Consider the following 9,242-nt stretch of genomic DNA (forward strand, 5'->3'; position numbering starts at 1 on the left):
AGGTGTGGCCTTACTGGAGTAGGTATATCACTGTGAGCATGGGCATGGCCTTGTCCTAGATGCCCAGAAGCCAGTCTTCTCCTGTCTGCCTTCAGATGAAGATGTAGAACTCTCAGCTTTGCCTGCACCATGCCTGCTTGGATACTGCCATGTTCCTGACTTGATACTGGACTGAACCTCTGAACCTGTTAGCCAGCCTCAATTAAATGCTGTCCTTATAAGAGCTGCCTTGGTCATGTAAAGCCCTGACTAAGACACACTTATATGTAGAAACTAAAGCAATCGAATTCCCAGATTCAGAGAGTAGAATGGTGGTTGCCAGATGCCAGGGCGTATGGAGATACAGAAAGGTAACTCAGGGCACCTTGGTGGTAGCCAAGAAACCTAAGAGCAGAGAAAGACTGACCCGTAAGGTAAGGAGCTACTTCCAAAACAATGCCCTTGGCTCCTGACAAAGGCGCGCGCGCTCGAGATGTTGTTTAGGCAACCATATGTTTATATATGATAGTTACTTTAGGGGTAAGTTCATCCTGGAGCACACCCAGTTTAAAGTTCAAGAGGGAAAGATGCTGGATACAAACCAGCCCGGGAAATCCGGCATTCTCTTTTGGCCTCCACTGGAATTGCATGTATATAATATACAGACATACATACATGCAGGTAAACTTCCATATATATACCAAAACATATATAGACATAAAATAAGACTGAGTTTTGAGATCTACTGCCCAACATGGTGATTATAGTTAATAATGATGAACTGCTTCCCCTTTAAAACTGTGAAGAATTTAAAATTTCAAATGTTGTCTCAAACAATACATACACGAGGAGATGGATTTGCTAACTAGTGTGATTAAATAATTTTATATTGGACACTCCAATTCTAACATGACCTTGTTCCTCTTGAGTCTGCATAATTACAGTTGGTTAAATCTCAATGGCAAAACAAATAAAAGCACATGACTTTATTTGTAAAACAACAACAACAACACCTTGGCAGATGCATTTAATGAAGATGAGGCTGAGTGTGATTAAAGGGGCTGTTGATCCAATGACGGGGGCCCTAGTAGGAAGAGGTGATGGAGCCACAGGCGCATGCGCAGCGCCAGCCACTGTCGGGATTGAGGAGAGGTGAGGAGTGTCCTTACTGGAGCTGCCATGGAGTGTGCCCCTCTGACCTTGTCACTCTGACACCTGTCCGGTGGAACTGTCCTCTTAGGCTGCTCAGACTGTGGCACGCGGTTAAGGGAGCCACAGGAAGTGGATGCACATGCGGCTTCCTGTGGTGAGTACAAATGGTAAATGGGGTGGTAGCCCTCATATGTACAGTGCTTCCTAATCCCAGCTCCCAGGGCATCCAGCTTTTTCCGCGACTTGAACGAGAACCCAGTTATTCTTGGATTTCTGCCTGCTCTTCCCACAGCTACCTTGTTCAGCTCAGACATTTGTTTGTTTTTTTACAGGTGGGAAAGGCGGGGCTCTTAAGGAAACTGTTCAGCCTTGCTCTATGGCATCCCTTGATGATGGGAACTGAAAGGCCTAGGACATTATGATAAACAGCTGTGTCCTATGAGCTCTGTCATGCTTGTGCCTCCACCTTCCCGCCTTGTTCTCTGCTACCGGGACCCCATTCTCAGCTGCCCACCACCACTCCCCAGCCATAGAATTAGATCATGCTATCGTGATGCCAATAGCTAACATTTGTTAGGAGGTATTGATGTCACACAATCTAGTTAGTGACTTACAAATTCAGAGTCCTTTAACCCTGTGTTGTTAAAATTCTTTCTCTAGGGGAGACAGAAACAACATCTGCCATTCTTTCTGAGATCCCAGAGACCAACTGAGGCAGGACTCACTAGAGTTCAGCCTGTGAACCGATGAGTTTCTTGGGCTCAGTTACAGAGTAATGGGTTAGGGGTTAGGGTCAGGGGCATGGGTGACTTGAAAGTAGCTGCACTGGAGAGTCTGCACCAGCAGGAATAGGGGTTCCCCATGGCTGGGTGGGTCGCCTCCTCATCCTCCCACACTTATGTCCTTTAGCCCTTCCCACTAGTCCATACACAGTTAGGCAGAAGTGTATGCAACTGGTTGGATAGTCATGGAGAGGTCCCGTGGTCCGCTCCAGCCCTCCATTCTATAAGTCAACAGGCTCCGATGATCTTCTGCGAGCAGGCCCAGCAGAATTCCTGAAGATGGTAGCAATTTGGCTCAGAGGATAGCCTTCTACAATAGTACCCCTACTTATAGACGAAAAGACAAAGGCTCTGAGGTTAAGCGACTATCCCAAGATCACACAGTGAGCAAGCAGCAAAGGAAAAACTGGAATTCAGACAGTTAAACCACAAAGGTCCTGCTCTTACTTGCCCGAGTCCCAAAACGGCAGTTTTATATAGTTCAAATGAGTATATACTGAGCAGACTGGCCTCAATACTATAACAAGTGCAAGATGCTGGGGGCCATATAATTTATTTATTTATTTATTTATTTTCCTTAGATGTCATGCATAATGCACCAGGTGTGCTATCACCCAAAGTGAATAGACTTGGAATTGATAGGTCTTAATATGAAGCTTGACTTTGCTATTTACTAACCAAGTGTATATGAGTGCATATCTGCATGTGTGTGTGTGCATGTTTTGTGTGTATAGATATGCATGTGTGTATGTGTGTGTTTGAGAGGAGAGAGAGACAGAGAGACAGAGAGAATATGTAGGTCAGGACACAATATGGGGTGAGGGGGGGTGGCATTCTTCAGGCACTACCTACCTTCCAAGTGCTTTTATGTACAAATCACCTCTTTCCTTTAAACTTCAGCTTCAGTTCTGTGTCTGTTATAGGTTGTAAGGAATAAGTAAAATAGTGTTATCAAGTGCCAAGAACATCAATAAATGTTACTAGCGAGAAAGAACACATTGAATCCATCATCCTGTCTCTCCCACTCAAGAGGAGCGAGCAGAGCCATTCATAAATGGCCCTTACACATGCACACACCGACAGATAGGAAGATAGCTTTGGCCAGCTGGCTGACCACAAGACGCAACTAAAATGAAATCCCAGTTCTTCTTTCTCTTGGCTCTTTTTGCTGCACAGGAGCAGGTATTGAACAGATTTGGGGACAATCCTTTCGTGTCAGGTGGTGACCTTTCTCTCCTGGAGAAGTCCATGATCTACACCTTTGTTTTCTGACTGGCTGAGACAAAGATATGACAGAGCAGGAGCAGCTAAGGCTGAGAGCAGAATCCATGATCGATGTCGGAGACGTAGGTAAAATAAAGGCATCTTGGGATCTCAGTACAGAGCAAGAGAGACAGGATGCTGGCCCAGGAAGAGGGACAAGGGACAATGGAAAGGGGTGTCCCAGCCTTTCCTAGTTGCCTTATGCTATAATTACTACAGAAACAAAAATCACTATGAAGTAAGATTTGCTCTCAAAACTGCCCACAGGGCATCTAGGCATTTGCTGTCTTTTTCAATGATAACCTTATTTTGGCCAAAAGAGCATTAGCCTGGAGTGACCCCATCTGAGTCATCTAATGAAACGAGAGGGAAAGAGATTAAATTTCCCCAGTTAACCCTAGAAGGAATGGCTAACACAGTTTGTCTTCTGTGTTGTTCTCAGGAAGTCCTTTAAGGGTGGGGCGTGGAATGGTACAGGCTGTCTGGGTGAAGGCCACTCATTGTGTGGTTTCTATGGTTCTCCCAGGTGCACCACCAGACACTGATAGCAAATCAGTTTACAATGTAAACAAAATTCAACGGCTCACAGTTCCAGGTTGGGGTGGGGGTTGGGGATACGTGGGCGGTGGGTTGGGGTCTTGGAAGTCTGGGAAGGGTCTCATGAAGCTAACCCCAAATGTGGGTAGGGTTCTATTCCAGAGTCTGCCCCCCATGCCTTGGCTCCTCTTCAGTTCTTAGAAAAGATGCGTATCACTTTGTACAAGTTCGACTTCTCCTCTTCCTCCCTCAGTAATTACATTGGGTGCATCTGGATAATCGACCACAGTTTTATTTTACATAATGCTGACTAGTAAACTGAATTCCACCGCCTGCCTCTAAAGGGGTTCTAGTAGGCCCCTAACATGGCTCCGACAGGCCTTGTCCTTCTCCCCAATTCCCTCTGCCTTGCTAAAAAACACACATTAGATCACATTCTAAAAGCTAGCCACCAAGATCTATTCCCTTATATGGCCACTTCCTTCTCCTGAGGCTGACCACCAAGGTCCAGCTATCAAAGTATTAAAGTCCAGCAATCAGAAGCCCCCTTTGGGTCACCTAATGAACATGCCCAGTTAAAATTAAACAACTCATCCTAACACAAGAGTTTCCCCCTTTCCCTTGATTAAACTGCCTCAGGCCATGTCTGTCTCCTCTCTGTCCAGAGGCAGTCCTTTGTCCCTCCTGGGTAAACATCCCTGCCTCCTTTCCCTTGTTCCTTTCCCCTTCATCTTCTTTCTCCTGTCTTTGTTTCTTATTCTCTGCCCTTTGAATTAGGGTTGTTATGGATTACTATCTGCAGGTGAGGTCAGGTGAAATCTTAATTAGTCAGTTAAGGCTAGAGCCTGTGATTGGGCAGTGAAAAAGAAGGCGGGGCTGAAAGTTTGAGTGGGGGAGGGAGAGAAAGGGGGTGGGGTGGAGAGGGAGGAGAGACAGACAGAGATGAGAGAGCCAAGATGGTACCTGAAGCCAGAGATGATGAGCTAGAACCACGTGGCCTGAAATAGCCACAGGTAGCTATGGATCTCTTAGAAGGGCAATAGAATAATGTAGGGCAATTTGTCTAATCTAATCAATTGTTGAATTCTTTTTGTGGCCATATTGGAGGTTGGAGATTTAATGTTATAAATCTGGCTGGTAAATTACAAACCTCTGGGGTTTTCATTTTATGGGGCTAGCAGGGGCGGATGGCTTGGGAAGTACAAGAAGTGTTTGAATCTGCAACCTGGGCAGACCACTGCTTGGGGCTCCTCATGGGGGAGGGGAGACCGCAGTGCTGGAGTTTAGCCGGCCATAACATGGATTGGTTTTTTGTTTGTTTGTTTTTTTTTTTTTTAATAATTACACGCTCAAGGGTGAAGATATTTTTTCTTCTTTTCTTTTTTCCTGTTTTGTTTTATTTGAGACAGAGTCTTACCAGATAGGCCAGGCGGGCTTCAAAATCATGATCTTCCTGCTTTCGCCTTTTAAATACTAGGATTACAGGTCTAGCCTACCACATTGGGATTTCTCCGAGTGTTTTTTTTTGTTTGTTTGTTTGTTTTGGTTTTGGTTTTGGTTTTTCGAGACAGGGTTTCTCTGTGTAGCCCTGGCTGACCTGGAACTCACTTTGTAGACCAGGCTGGCCTCGAACTCAGAAATCCACCTGCCTCTGCCTCCCGAGTGCTGGGATTAAAGGCGTGTGCCACCACTGCCCAGCGGTTTTGTTTCGTTTTTTGTTGTTGTTGATTTTGTTTTGTTTTGTTTTTCCTGGCTTTCAGATAGTTACCCTCATACTGAGGCCTCACGTGGAGACCAAAGCAAACCTTCCTGGTGTCTTATACTTATTCAGTGGTAAGGCCCCATCTCCAGGTTAAAGGATTAAAGGTTGGTGTGTGTGTGTGCGCGCGCGCGCGCGCGCGCGCGCGCGCGCACGCGAGCACATACATGCACACACACACACACACTCAGCTGCATCCACATATCCAGGTCAATATTCTGTGCTGGGTGCCTTCCTCTGTCTGCACCGAAGCTGGAATATGCCAGTTCAGACAGATGGGCTGGCCAGCCCATTCTGTATCTGCTTTCCCATCGCTGAAGTTGTAGGCTTGCACTACCTGGGTATCTGAACTCTGGTCCTCATGCGTGCATGGCAAACACTTTGTAGTGATTTAGCCGTATCTCCAGACCCGGGGGGTTAGGTTTTTAACTCAGGAATCTGGGGTAAAGTGCGATTTAGCCCTTTGCACTCTTGCTGATGTGTTGAATTTTCCATCCAGTTATTCCATATTAGACCCCACAAAGAAGATCCTGACTGTCTTTGAGCTTCTACCATGTCTCAGAATGGTTCCAGGTCTCAAAAAAAAAAAAAAGACTACTGAGTTGTTCTCCTGTTTGCTAAAAAAAACCATCTCATAACCACGATCCTTTAAGCCAGTGGTTCTCAACCTTCCTAAGGCTGCGACCCCTTAAAAAAGTTCCTCATGTTGTAGGGGCCCCCAACCATGAAATGGTTTTCTTTCTTTCCTTCCTTCTTCCTTCCTTCCTTTCTTCCTTTCTTTCTTTCTTTCTTTCTTTCTTTCTTTCTTTCTTTCTTTCTTTCTTTCTTCCTTTCTTCCTTCCTTTCTTCCTTTCTTCCTTCCTTTCTTTCTTTCTTTCTTTCTTTCTTTCTTTCTTTCTTTCTTTCTTTCTTTCTTTCTTTCTTTCTTTCCTTCCTTCTTTCCTTAAAGGTTTATTTATTATATATAAGTACACTGTAGCTGTTTTCAGACACACTAGAAGAGGGCATCCTTTCTTATGACAGATGGTTGTGAGCCACCATGTGGTTGCTGGGATTTGAACTCAGGACCTTCAGAAGAGCATTGAGTGCTCTTAACCACGGAGCCATCTCTCCAGCCCCCATGAAATGATTTTCATTGCTGCTTCATAACTGTAATTTTGCTACTGTTATGAATTGCGATATAAATATTTGGTATGTGAGATACCTGATACGTGTCCTCTGTGAAAGGGTCATTTGACCCCCAAAGGGATCATGACCCTCAGGTTGAGAACTGCTGCTCTAAAGCCATGGAGTCACAGACACACTCCCTCCATAAGGAGAAGTGATTAAGGCAAGGACAGGTGTGCTGTTGGGTGCTTCCTGGCTCTAAACAACTGTGCAGCAAACCAGCTGGGCAGCACAGGCCTTGCTCACACAGCCAGCCCATCAGCTGTGGCTGGTGAGACTCTTTCTCTCTTTCCCAGTTCATATGTTGATGAGGATGAAGGTATGGGGTGGGATGGAGTGGGGAGCTGGGCCTGAAATCCAGGTCCCCTGCCTCTGACTGGAGAGAGACCATTTCATTTCTCCGATGTCTTTCTCCTTTTACTTAAGAGCTCTCAAAAGCCAGAGACCCTGACACATTCACATCAAAGACCATCCCTTGCCACCAAAGGAAAAAAAATTGCAAGTGTGTTGTCTAGAGTGCTGGGTCCATTCTGTGTGGGAGCGGCAAGCCTGAGATGTGAGCTTGTGATCAAAGCTTTTGAAGGCCTTGTTCCCTTGGGTAGCTGTGAGTATGAGTGTTAGCTTACTGGTGATTCTACTAGGCTCCTCCTAGGGACCTACCAATGGCTTACATCATCACCTGACAACCCCAGGAGGTACACTAGGTATGGACTGCATATAAAATGACTGCCTGACACTCCAGCACACTCTCTCTCCAATCCCCTTTCTGTCCTTCTCTGTGCCCCATCCTCTTCTCTGTCCTCATGGCTTTGCTTCTGTCTATCTGTCTACATGTCTACTCATCTGCCTCTACCCCCTTTCCAGGTCCTTCTCTTTTATACTAGATCTGTTATATGACATAATTTCACAGGGGTAGACCTTGGCAAGGGACCATCAGGTACCCCCTTGCTGCATTATATTTCATAACAGTGAGGTTATAGCAAGAACTGAAGTAAAAAGGAGGGAAGAAATGACTAGGGATGCATCATCTCTGTGGTTGGCTCAGACCCAGGGCATTTTACTAAGAATGTCAAGTGAAACACTAGGGCATGCACACATGCATGCTTGTGTGCATGCGTGAAGGAGGTGGTCCTGATGCTAAGGTCCTGTTCCCCAATTAGTTCTTGGTTTGTCAGTAAAGAAGGCCAGGGACAGCCGGGCAGTGGTGGCACACACCTTTAATCCCAGCACTCAGAAGGTAGAGGCAGGCGGATTTCTGAGTTCGAGGCCAACCTGGTCTACAGAGTGAGTTCCAGGACAGCCAGGGCTACACAGAGAAACCCTGTCTTAACCCCCCCCCCAAAAAAAAAGAAGGCCGGGGGCCAATTGTTGGGCAGAAGGTACAGGTAAGACTTCCTTTTTTTTTTTTTTTTTTTTTGGAGACAGGGTTTCTCTGTGTAGCTCTGGCTGTCCTGGAACCCACTCTGTAGACCAGGCTGGCCTCAGAAATCTGCCTGCCTCTGCCTCCCAAGTGCTGGGATTAAAGGCATGTGCCACCACCACTCGGCCAGGTGAGACTTCTCAGGAGGAAAAGGCAGATGCTCAGGCCATGTAGGCAGGCAGGGGCTGGACTGGATTCTGAAAAGTCCCTGTGGCCATTTGCATCCCCTGTACAACTACAGCCAGACCAAGATTCCAGACTGTGAGGTTTCAGGTCACAGATCATCCCTATGTCTCCTGCACCTCATGGGGACAGAGCCATGTGCCTGGGGCTGGCAATGTGGAGGGGAGTTCTGGACATGTCACAGTGCTTGGCTTTATACCGAGATTTCTGCACACCCCGCAGTGAGCTCAGACATGAGGGATAGAGATATGGAGGCTGGTCTGGGATCAAGAAGGCAGCAACAGGAAAGTGGAGGACAGGAACCTTGGAGGATGCTGGGAGGGGCAGAAGGGGAAGAGTTGGGGAGAGTAAGCTGGCAGGGTTTCACTTTTCCCTGCATCCACCCTGTGCCCGGAGAATTCACCTCCTTCCTCAGCCTTGACTTTTGGGGACCACATGGCAGGCCAATGCAATATAACTGAAGCACAGGTCCTCACTGTGGTTGAGGGCGGGATTCTTCTTGCATTCTTACACTAGATCATTGTCCTAGGCCCTGGGAATGGTGTCCTTCACCCTCACCTTCAAGGTGCTATGTTGTAGTTTCCTTCCATCTTGAAGATATAGGATGTCTGCAAAAAAGGGAAGGGAAAAAACAGGGTATTTAAAGAAAGTTTGTTTACAGGGAGATAAAACAGCAGGATGTTCTAGGGCAAGTGGCACCCTCTATCTTGCAGGGAAGCTCTTTAAGACAGGAAATAAACAACTCATAATAGCTTCAGGAAGTTCCTGAAACTGACCAGAATCACCAGGCCCCACCCCTTTCCTTCCTGAGAGTACAGAGAGGAACTTGCAGACCAGCTGAGCTCCCTAGAAGAGATTCAGATCAGCTGAGCCACTTGGAAAGAACACTCTCCAACCTGTCAAGATGGCTGTAGGCAGTGCAGTGAGCTTCAGGTTCCCTGCTTTGTGAGCTGTCAACCTGTGTTGGGGTGGGCTTTGGTGATGGAGCTGTCTGTGAAAC

At 46.6% G+C, this 9,242-nt stretch overlaps 1 long non-coding RNA gene across 1 annotated transcript; it reads right to left on the reverse strand.

Annotated features, from left to right (window-relative positions):
• Positions 1–1,002: 1,002 nt before the first annotated feature.
• On the reverse strand, positions 1,003–8,852 carry LOC110295461. Its single transcript, XR_002378070.1, has 4 exons — positions 8,801–8,852; positions 2,766–2,827; positions 2,061–2,186; positions 1,003–1,280 (listed from the first exon to the last, which is right to left on the reverse strand). It is a non-coding gene; the product is annotated as an uncharacterized LOC110295461 (long non-coding RNA).
• Between the last annotated feature and the right edge of the window lie 390 nt (positions 8,853–9,242).

Source organism: Mus caroli, chromosome 5 (assembly GCF_900094665.2).
Source record: "Mus caroli chromosome 5, CAROLI_EIJ_v1.1, whole genome shotgun sequence".
Lineage (NCBI taxonomy): Eukaryota > Metazoa > Chordata > Mammalia > Rodentia > Muridae > Mus > Mus caroli.